Source organism: Poecilia mexicana, unplaced genomic scaffold (assembly GCF_051168715.1).
Source record: "Poecilia mexicana isolate PSO_F unplaced genomic scaffold, ASM5116871v1 scaffold_21, whole genome shotgun sequence".
NCBI classification, from domain to species: domain Eukaryota; kingdom Metazoa; phylum Chordata; class Actinopteri; order Cyprinodontiformes; family Poeciliidae; genus Poecilia; species Poecilia mexicana.
Window position 1 is genome coordinate 14796495 of NW_028263390.1, and position 12250 is coordinate 14808744.

The window sequence follows — 12250 nt, forward strand, 5'->3', positions numbered from 1 at the left end:
GCATTTTGCAACAAAAAAAAAAAAGAATCATTAATTAAACATATTTACTTCTACTAAGATGTTCCACATAAGTATGTTTTGTTAGAGGAAAGCTAATGCATAGTAATCTCACTTTATGACCTTATACACACACACACACACACACACACACACACACACACACACACACACACACACACACATTTTTGTGTTAGTTTGTCAAAGCATGCATAATAAGTGCCCGAAAAAGTTTATCTCATCCTTTATTCAGCTACTATCAACCAAAATATACAGTTGTGAAAAAGAGTATTTGACTTTTTACAGATTTCTTCTGATTTTGCTTTAAAAAAAAATCATACTTAAATGTCTTGAATGACACAAAATTTTAACATCAGACAGAAATAACTTAAGTTCAAAAAGCAAATTTATAAATAATTTAATTTGACATTTTTGGCCCGATTATTGCAGTGTCTATGACTAAGAAACCCTTTAAATCAGGGGTCCCCAAACTACGGCCCGCGGGCCGGATCCGGCCCGCCACGTCATTTGGTCCGGCCCCCTGAACAATGCCGGATCCGGCCCGCCTCCTCATACCAGAGAGCATTCAGTGTTTTTTTTCATATATTGTATTTTCCGGTTTATATGTGGATTTTTCTTCAACCACCAGGGGGCTTTTGAGCAGAAGTGAAACTAACTTTCCCTCAATGGAATACATACTAGTCAGTCCCAGTCACCGTTTCACTCACGGTTTTTTCCATTTGCATTCTGGGTAAAAATCTATCTAAAAGCGCGAATGTGTCGTCACGCTGCCCCCCCCCCCCCGCTCGACAGTTTCAAAGACAGAACAGCCTCCTAACCCCCCCCCCCCCCCCCCCCCCCCCCCCCCCCCCCCCCCGTCGACAAGAATTTTCTAAGGTTTCTTTCTACAAAACCTGAGACTGGCCCCCGACTAGAGAAAGGAACAGCTATGTGGCCCTCGCAGGAAAAAGTTTGGGGACCCCTGCTTTAAATAGAAGTAGTCTGAAAACATGAAGTAGGCAACAAGTCTCATAAAGCAACACATTTTTGCTCTGATCTAAAGAAATTCAAATTCAGTCCTCAAGGGTCAGTTTCTTGCAGCTTTTAGAAGTTACCTTGTCCAACAGACATAAATTAAATAGCAGAATTGCTTCCTCAGTTGGCATTCAAGTTATCCAGATTCCTGCTAATGATCTGATTCGTTGATTCTGGTGTGGGAAAGCAGAGACACATCGGAAAGGTTGATAAATTTTATAAATTAGATAGATAATTTGAAACATCTATGAGTGACACAAAAAACCAGCAAAAGAAATCCATATGGGGAACCTCAAAGTGTAACATACATTCAGTGCAGATACACATTTGTAATCTCAATAATTATCAGTACACATACAAATATTCAGCCACATAAAGTTTATCAAATAAATCAAGACTATGCTTTATTCAAGACAACAAACTTTCTAGAGATGCTATAAATTACAGCATTTTATTTAGATGTTCTTGTCAGAAACTGAGTTATATTCTCTGTTGTCTGTCAAAAAAATAAATTACAAGTTGGAGCAGAGACATGGAGCCCTTCTGTTTTTGTTTTTGTAATCATCCTTATGTCTGTCTTTACCTTCCCTTATATGCAAACACAGAGATTACATATTTTAATCCCACAGGCAGAAGTCTTGATCTATCAGCAAACTGGTCCAAGCTGCAAAATTTGTGGCCAATCTGAAAAAATTAAAAAATTAAAAAATTAAAAAATAGCAGAAAAAAAGCTGTTGTCTAATTATGACATCTGCTGGTTATTATTACAAAAATATATACATAAACAAATAAACATTCAGTTCTTTGAAGTAGAACAGGAATCATCATTTTCATTCGTCCACCATTTTGGATTTACTCACACTGTGACGATTGAAACATGGGATACGTTCCCAAAATGGCCGCAGGTTTACACTCTAGTTTTTAAGTCTGCAGTTGTGGTCCAATCGCAAGTTAGTCTTTGATGCAGCAGTCCTGTTCCTGTTTGCACCATTAAATACAGACAGCTTGGCTGTAGATTCACCATGCTGTCCTCACACTCTTCAAGCTTCGTTTACTTCAGATGAATCATCGATGCAGAGAGGAAGCAAGATTTGGTCAAAATTCAAAGGTAAACTCAGAATTATGGAGAGCACAAGATGCTGAAGTTCATACGCCTAACTTGTGTTGCATTATGTCTCTCTTCAACACCGTCTCGATGGGCTGACCTCTTTGAAAACCAATCAGGTCTGTCTGGATTTTCACATTTATCCACTTGTAAAGCCTTCAGCCCCCTGGCTTTTTATTTTTTTATACTCTGAAATATACATCTGAACAATCTTGCGAGTCTCTGGTTGGATTTAAATAGCCTTACATGCTTCAGTCTCTTGGATACAGTGAGCCTGATTGGCCCAGAGTGCACGCTGGCCATGCCCAATCACAGGGCATCACCGTGGAGCTCAGCAGCCAATGGGAGGATGAAGATGTTCTCTGTGATTTCATTGTCACTAAGGGAGGGGAAAAGGCACTGCCAGGACAGTTGGCACCAACATGTTAAGCGGTGAAGTCTACTATGGTGTTCATGTTTGAGATAACCTGTGGAGCGAGACGAAGGAGAGCAAAAGTAAAGACGAGGCAACGCAGCCCCATCACTGACGTCAGAGATGCTCACGTTAGAGGAGTGAATGGCTTGATGCGAGAGAAGGTGTTGTGTCTTAGACTGACCAAAAGCACATCTTTTCTGGGCTCCCTCAGCTCGTCACATTCACATTCAAACCCTTTTCCACCCCCAAAGGACTTGCATCTGTCTTCAACTTCTTTCCTTTTCACCTCAAAATGCTACCTGAATGCACGTTATACTATGTACGTTAGGAATGTGCTTTGCATTTCACAATTTCTATCTTTTTTTTAACTGTAAGACATAACCTCTATTTTAATTTACCAATACTGATTTTATAATTGATTTTTATTATTATTACCATTATCTGTGGGAGAGAATAATAGAAAACCAATTCTGCATGTGGTATGAATCACACAAACACTTATTTTTCTGTTTGAAATATAAAATATATTCAGTATTTGCTCAAGAACTCAGTTAACTTCTTACACGTTGCTACACATTCCTGGTAAAGTGTAAAAGTCCTTAAATAAATTCATAAAAGTGTAAGAAAATGGATGGATGGATGTACTATTTATTTTCAAATATTATAAATGCCTCATGTAGTTTATGTTTTATACTAGCCATCTCTTTTTGATATCTGAGCCTCTTTTTCTGAGACATTTTAGTAATTTTTTGTGAAATTGCCCAACGTAATGATCAGACTGAAGTTTCTATTAGTCAGCAGGTTGTTGAATTGACACCAGAAATGAAAATTCCCATTTAATAGGAAGAAACCTCCAGCAGAACCAGAACCTGGCTCAGAGTAAAAGCCCATGTGTCATCACTGACCAAAGCATGCACCACCACACACACACACACACACACACACAAAGAAAAACATGCAGAAAATTTAGAAGCGCTGATCCAGAAGTACTTTTTATGTTAAAGAAAAGTAAAATGTAATTGGTCTTTTAGTGGCTTCATCTATGATAGAAACACAGTTAAGTCAGCAGCTTTCATTTTGCTGACTGACCCTGACACAATAAATCAAATTTCTCGCTTTTTATGCGCTATTGCTTGCACAAGATTACAGATTCAGCCTTTTACAAGATCTGCAGTGAAATGAGTTGTTCAAAAGGGAGTGGTTTCAGGCAGGAAACACTAAACAGAACTGCATATTTAGCATTTTAAGGGGATAAAAATGCTTAAACTTATCTTACATAACAGCAAGCTTTTCTTTTTTTTTTTTTTGCTTGATTAACGCTTGCTACATGCAATACCTACCTTTGCAGATTTATCTATTTTTATCTGCCTGACAGTTCAGTTCACACTTGTGTCATGAGGTTGAGGTGTGTTTCCACACTCTGCAGCGAGAAGCAGAAGTGGGTGAAAAGCCAGACACGTCGTCTGGACCATGAGGAAACCAACTCCGTGCACAGACATTCAAATAAAGCAGTCGAGCTGACCAGACGGTTACCAGCTTATCACTCATCTCTCTTTGCATGCACGGAAAATAAAATACGTCTCCCACACACTCATGCTCATCAACACACACCTGTGCAGCTCATACAGCAAAAGTGTCTTTTGTTTTTACACCTGTGACATAAAATAACTTTTTTTTTAAAAAAAAGAGCATTTTCCCATTTAGGGTTCTTTAAAATGAATGTACTTTATTTTTTCTCTGAGATATTTATAGGCAACTTATTTTTTTAGCCACTCAGAGTGAGGACACTAGTTACCCAAGCTGCCAACCTAAATAAAAAGTGACAAATACTGACCGACCTTCTCGCAGCCTCAACAACAGCTCTATATTGTTGTTGAGGCTGCAACAACTTTTACACATTTTGCAGAATCACATTTTTTGGTGTCTCTATCACCTTTGCAAATCTAGAGACTAGGGATATTTTTTATCTATTCCTTATAGGTAACTAAATCTATGTCACTTTGTAGGTAAGTCAATAATAGGTATTTATTTATATAGTACATTTCACTGGTCATGGGTTACTATTATAATTTAAAATATTTACTGAAAAAGGTCAAGCATCACTTTTCAAGTCTTGCCACAGATTTTCACTTGGACTGGACTTTGACTGTTCCATTCAAACACACCAATACACTGCAAATCCAGATGTATGTTCTGGGTTGTTGTTTTGGTGGAACTTGAATCTCCTTCAATTGACGTTTTCTATTATGTAGTTCAACAGAAAGGCCTTCCATTGGTTTTCTTTAAGCATTGGCTTTCTTATGCCGTACTTTGACGTCGGCCACATTTGTTGAGAGCCCAACCAATAATTGTTCTATCAACAGATTCTCCAGCCTGAGGCGTGGATCTGTTCACATCCTCCAGATTTGCTTCTCTTATTAATGCTCTGATCATATGGAGAAAAGCTTTGTTATTTAATGTAAACCTGCTTTAGATTTCGATCCGTTGTGTTCCTTCTTCTTCCGACGTTCTCTAAAAAACCTTCAAAGCCTCTAAGGCTCATACTTATTTAAGGTGTTTTACAGGGTTTGTCTAAATATTCCTCTGAAATAGTCTTTTAATGTACACATCAAAAGAGCCGTATGTTAAAGCTATTATGTTACATGTTATGGAGGTGTTTAGTAACAGTAACTAGTAAACAGAGTTTCCCTGTAGACTACAATCTTGCAAACAAATCTTACAAAGTCATTTTCATATAATTTTATTAGCTAATTTGGGAGTAGGCGGCTCAGCTTTTCCTTGATGGCCATCTTTGTTTCTATGAATAGATGTTTGGGCGTGAGTGCTGACCTGTCTGTGTGGCTTCCAGTGTTCCTCCCTCACATTGGTCCGTACTGTATGTTTCGCCAAGGCCATCTGATCACACATAAAGCGTAAACAAACACGCATTCACTGACTCGTTCTGAGTGATGTGTTCCACTCCCCATTATTTTTCTTTCCGCATTAATTATGGAGAGAAAAATATTGGGTGAAGAAAGATTTGCTTTAAAAAGTGAGCATCAAGGTCTGTGTTTGGCATCCTCTTAAAAGGCTTTTCAAGTACACACGGAGGCTGGTGAAGGACGCCGGCGCCTGCTGTGGGTTTTTTCAGACTGTAGGGTACAGTGCATGTTCCTTTGAATGTATTACAATGCCTAACCTTCTCTTTTCAAACACGTGTTCTCTGCTAACTCATGTTACAAAACTAATGTTGTCATCCTGCTCCTTTTTGGTAGTAAGTAAAATAGAAAATATAAAAAAAATGCAGCTTCCTTTGTGATGAGAAAGATGAGCTGCTGTCTTCAAGCAGAACACGTCAACATAAGATATCCTGTGGTTTGTAACAATTGTGGTCTTGAATAAAGAGGAGTTAGAGAGGCATTTTTAGATGTTACCCAGACCAATATGCAAACATTATCAAATATATCTCTGACATATTCCTTCTCTCACTATTGTGGCATAAATAAATAGAAGTCTCCTTGGCGATTCTAAGCAAGAACAGATTGGTCTGATATAACTTTAGACAGTGCTGAAAAAAGGTGTATCTTTTTATTTGGTGTATGTAGATATCTGGTTTCAACTGTATATTATAACTTGCAAGTATTACTGCTTCAAGTTTGTCATTTAATGTTATTGAATGAACCAGTTCTCTACAAATTTCAGCATAAATCTATCGAGAGAAACCAATAAGGATATTTTAAAATGCAACACCTGCAACTTTTTTTTTTTTTGACACCACCAATAAATATGTGCAAAAAGCTTAAAAATGTATCCTCACACATAAATATTTTGAAAAATTCAACTTACGGTTTGAGTACATTCATTCGTTGGGTTGGCTGAAGAAATGATAGCCTTTTTTTCCACACTCCTACACAAACAAAATTTTCAGTTCATAACTTAATTTTGTAATTGATCAGTGTGTCTAGAAACGTCCAATTATTAATTCACGTTATATTGTCCTGGCCAGTTCCTCTAAGTCATTCGCAAAAATTGGAATAACAAGAAAGTACTCTGTTAAAGTAGGCAGATGGAAGTTTATCTTCATCGTACCAAGAGAAATAGACAAAGATCCTTCTCCCTGTGTTCCAACTTTGTAAGATTGTATGGGAGAAGTGCAATGGTGTTGACAAACTGTGTGCACCAAACCCAGAAAAGCTGATCTCAGTGGAAAACAACGCAGGAAAAAACACAGGAAGGTGTTGCTTGCAATAACTGAGCTAAACCACAAATGAGAAAATTATTAGTTTTAATAATGGAACAGTAAAAAACAAAAACAAATGCATGACTAAGTTTTCATATTAACATAATATTTTGAAGTTATTTGGGGAACTTTACCTTTATTACATCTTTTTGTTTTGCTGTCAACTCCCCTCCCCCTGATCCTTTGTTCCATGTTCATCCATTCCTGACTGCTGATATCTGCCGGTTAAATGGCCACATCATCATGGCCGACTTTCTTTTAGAGCAACATTCTTCTTCTTTTTCTGGATAATTGTGATGTAACTGTGTCTTGTTTGGATCTTGTACGCTTGCATGCTAGCATACACAGAACCAGGTATTTTATCAGGGAACAACCTTTAAGCACATCATGAATCAGCTGCATTCATTCGAATAATAAAAAGCTTTCCCCCCACATTTGCAGCTAGAGATAAATCGTGTGCTTATCTTGACATGTGCCTTGTGAGCTTGCACAGTCCAAGCTTTGGGATTTCCAGTGTAAGGACTGATTCACAGACAAACCCATCAACACCTGCCCTCAAGCTAATAAACACATACAAAATGCAGATGACAAAGAGGCTGCCCAGATGAAATGGTTCTGTTTCACAGCATAAACACAAGAGGCACACAAACATGTACTGCTACACATAAAAGTTTTCTTTTTCTTTCTTTCCCCCACCTCTGATATCAGACAGGTCGTGGTTTGGAATCGTGCTTCACATTAGCGCCAATGCACTAAGAAATCCTCAACGCTCTATGGGCTTTTTCTTTAAGGTATATTAGCTCCTCTTTGTCTTTAACACCTCTGACATGATCACTTAACACGAGAAGAAAGCAGAAGGAACAGATAACAGAAGGGTGTCGTGAAGAAAGGGGGGTAATGATGCTCAGTATAAGCCTCCCCTAGTGGTTTCACTGTCAGCACAGGCCATTATTCACTTTAGCACACATAGGTACAAATGGCCTCATTCATACGGGCCTCTTTGCAGATACACACAAAGGAATGCTGCTGTCTCTCCTTTGTGTCATTTTGTGTATCCCACCCACCATTTAGGCCAGGAGTGTTAACGGTGAAGATAAATGGATGTGTGAGGCAGAATAACCTTGACATTCTGGACATATGGGTGTAATCAGGGAGCGTAAGAGGTAACAATGACACCCATTTCAATAATTTGCATTAAAAATCTACTAAAAACGTACATCGTAAGAAAAAATGCAAAACTGGATGGTTTAGATAGGATAATTTAACTGTGTCGAGTGACATACAGAGGCAAAGTCAGATGTTATCATTTTAAACAATTTTTACCACAAATAAAGTTGTAGCCATGATTGTTGTATCACAATACCTTCATATATCTTGAATCTTTTCACATTTGATCACACCACAACAATGAACCTCTGTGTTTTTTTCGTCTTTTTTATTGTTAGATTTTTTTGTGATACACTCATAAAGAACAGTACATAATTGTGATGGAAAATGAAATGGATAATGGACTTTTAGGATTTTGACAAATAAATGTCTCAAAGTGTTTGTGGGCATTTGTAGTTGGCCATAAATCAAATCCATCTCCAGAGGAATTTGTCAATCTTAGCATGAATGCAGGTGTTTTGTGGAGGCCTCAGAGGTTTGTTTGAGAACCTTAGCAAACAAACCACATAATAAACCCCAAGCAACACAGCGGACTCATCAAGGATAAAGGTGTGGAGAAGGTTAAGGTAGGGTTAAATTATAAAACTATATTCTATGCTTTGGAAAGACCAAAAAGAAAAAAGTATGGCCCACTTACAAACCTACCAAGACCCAGGGTTTGAAATTTTGCAGAAGCCTCATAGAGCACATAGCAAGCATGTGGAGAGACAAGGAGAAGGTGCCCTGAATGCACCACCTCCACACTAAAAGACAAGAGTAGCTTTGTACTGTAGGGAGGCTTTTCTTCACCTGAAGGGGGTCAAAGTTAACAGGAAGATGAAAGTAGCTAAATATAAGGTAAGCCCTGAAGAAATCCTGTTAGATGCTGCAAATGACTTGTCATTGACCTCCCAGCTGGATGGTGACCCAAAACATACAGCTTAGAAACTAGAGTAGTTTATAGTAATGTTTGTTTATGTGTTAAAATGACCCAATCAAAGAGAAGACCTGAATCAAATTCAGAGTCAAAGACCAGTCGGTAGATATTTAAGACACTCCAAAAGACAGATGCGCACCACACTTTATAGATTTATTTTAATTAATAAAAAAAAAAAGTTTGTATTTTTTCCATTTTACAGCTATGCCCCACCTTTTGTCGGTATATTCTATGAAAGCCCAATAAATTATGTTGATGTAGATGAAGCAAGTCGTGCTAAAAACATGCAACTTTTCCTTCTGTCTTGTCATACTCAGACTCTCATTTCATACGGTGAACATTTATTGAATATTTACTTTACTGTTACACAAGTGGAGCAGAGTGAACCATGTTGCTCCCAATCACCAACTGTGTTCAGATAATGCAGATAATGCAGCCACATGCTACAACAGGAGTTAATACTCCTGACCCAGAGGGAGGTGGGGGATGGAAACGTGATGAGGGTCAGTGAGCTTATGCATTACCAGGACTGAACACAAGCTGAGAATGACGCCCCCTTGTATGGGAAAGCAAAACAGGTCAGGTATGCGTACTTGTGCGTATATGTGTACACGAGGAAGACAAAGATATAATATCTGTGAAGGGTCTGCTCATATAAAAAAAGGAGATGAGGGCAGCTCCTCTGATTCTTCCACCTCATCTCACTCTCTGCATCCGGCTCAGCATCCCTCTCTGCGCCTCTGCGTGGGGTCGTTTTTGAAGGAAAGCGAAGCGGACAGAGGAGAAACGGGAGAAAAATGTGCACCAAAATGATACGGTAAAGAGCATTCAAAGCAGGAAATAGAAAAACCGAGCACAAACAAGCCGAGGAAATTACCAGCTCACAAAATACAATCAAATAAAAATGGCAGATTTATTATTTTAAACCCAAGATTGCATCGCTCTCTCCAGTTAGCCATATGTGTGAAAACAAATCGGTTCTAAGAAATGAAAAGTATCTATCAGCATAATAATAATATCTCCTCTTTGGCGCACTGCTAATGTGTGAGGTTATTTCATTCACCACCATTGGTTACAGGGAGGAGAAGAATAAAAATAAAGTGGAAAGCCCCAGCAATGCTTCAGCAGGACAGATAACGAGTGTGCAGACAGAGCATCCATCATTCTTTGGTTCTGGATCATTTAGTCCCTCAATAAGCACATTTCTCAAACTTCAGATAATGATTTCAGATGTTACTGTTATTTAAGATTACTTTTATTCAACTGAGGAGTTTGTTTTTGATAAGATTTAGATTTATTTTTTATTTTCCCTACCTGTTATAGTATGATAAGTGTGGGTCCTCGCCCAGCCTCTGTCACCCTGGGAAATAGGAAAAGCTGGAATAGTAAAAGGTTCATAGAGACTCATAAATTTAAAAATGGAAAGTGTGTGTATATATATATATATATATATATATATATATATATATATATATATATATATATATATATATATATATATATATATATATATATATATATATATAATAAAACTTTAGTCTAATTTCTTTCAAAGAATTAGGATTAGAATGCCAAATCTAATACTATTGGTGATTTTGTAAAAAAATAAAAAAATAAAAGAAAAATTTCTATGACTGGACAGGTGTCAATATGTGGTTACAAAATTAATATTCATCATTCCAAGAAAAAAAGAGCTCAGTTTAGCCTCTCTGTTTCATTTTGAAGTTCAACTTTTACACACTCTTGTGTGGGAAAGAGTCACTATTTTACAAACTGTTGCTAAATTCTAAATTGCACACGAGCAGAAGTCTGACATAATCATGGTTTGAACATAATTTGTCACTTTACTGGTGACATGTACAGATTTTGAAGTTACTAGACACATGATGAACATAACCAAAATGTAGGTAGTTTTCTCACAGCTCTGCCTTCGGCGGTTTCACATGCAGGTGACAGCATGTCGAGGAACAGGTCAGATGTCTGTAACTTAACTCTAGTTCAAGAGGCAACATAAGACGGCAAGGCCGCATGTTTAAGTGTCAATAGAGTAAAAACTGGATTTATAACTTTATCTTGAACCTGTTTTGGATTAGAAGCAACAAAAAGACAGTGAGGTCTACTTTAATCCAGCTGAAGTTAGAAAATTGTAATTAAAGTTAAAGGAGGTGAGAGGAGAGCAGACCTGATGCCACACGATATGAAGTGTCCTTGTCCTTGTGTCTTTTCTTTGTGACTGTACTTTGTTCCTTTGTGTAACCGAAGAAGACATGACTGCTGTGTCGTCATGATATTGTACGTATTTGAGTGCAACATTTCCCCTGCAGAGGATGTTAAAGTACAATTTGGCAGCTTTGAAATCGTGCCACCTCCCATTCTCCTCTCTCTGCTAAGCCTGAACAGTTTTTATTACTTCCTCTCCTCGGTGTTTCTGTCAGTGCTTTGCTCCTCACCTCCACCTGACAGTCTTCAGACCCTCTCGGGTTTCCACTGATGATGTGCCCACACTGATCACATGGTGCTCAAGAAAAACACAATATAAAGAGAAGGGCTACCCTGACTGAGCTCATTATTTTATGTCAACACATCAGAATAGGCCAAACCGAGTTAATGATTGTTTCTGTTTATATTTGCTTGTCTTTTTGTGTGTGTGTGCCTGCAATTACAAAAGGACGGCGCAGTGTGAACAGATCCGTCTTCCCACCACAGGCTGTGACTCGGAGCTATAATCTGCCCTGATGACGCTGATCACAGCCTGTGAATGGAGGTGCTGCGGGACAATAACACTCAACAGCTCTGTGCCAGTGTGCCATTACAGGGATGACATCATTCCTCTGCAGCACTTAGTGCGCGCATGCACGATCCCTCTCATGCTACGCGCTTTCACGCACACACCCAGAGGTATCATTTACAACTGCTTCGGTCTCAGGTTAAGGGCCCCCCCCCCTCTGCTCCGCCTCATTATTAGCATGTGTGTTTGTTCATGTTTATTTGGAAAAGTGGAGAGATGAAGATTAGGAGAGGGTCTACGTCATCCATCGGATAGGGGAGTGTCAGAGCAGGGGGATGAGGAGCCCACTAATGACCATATCACAACATATCCATCACATCTTCATCCTCCTTGTACGCTGAAGCCCCACCCTGCATGGTGACTCACTCCTTATTAGCAAGTCAGAGCGTAGCTGGGACTGTGGGTCTTAGATGGCAACAAACGGACTGATGGACGGACAGAAATGCATCTAGCTAGATAGACAGATAGATACATTCTTTCATTAATCAGACTAATTTGTTAATGAAAATTCCTTAGATGTGTTCTTAAACCTAATAGAAGAAATATTAGAAGTTATATTAGGCAATGACTCACACTTTAATTCTTTTTTCTCTTCCTGTTTTTCCCCC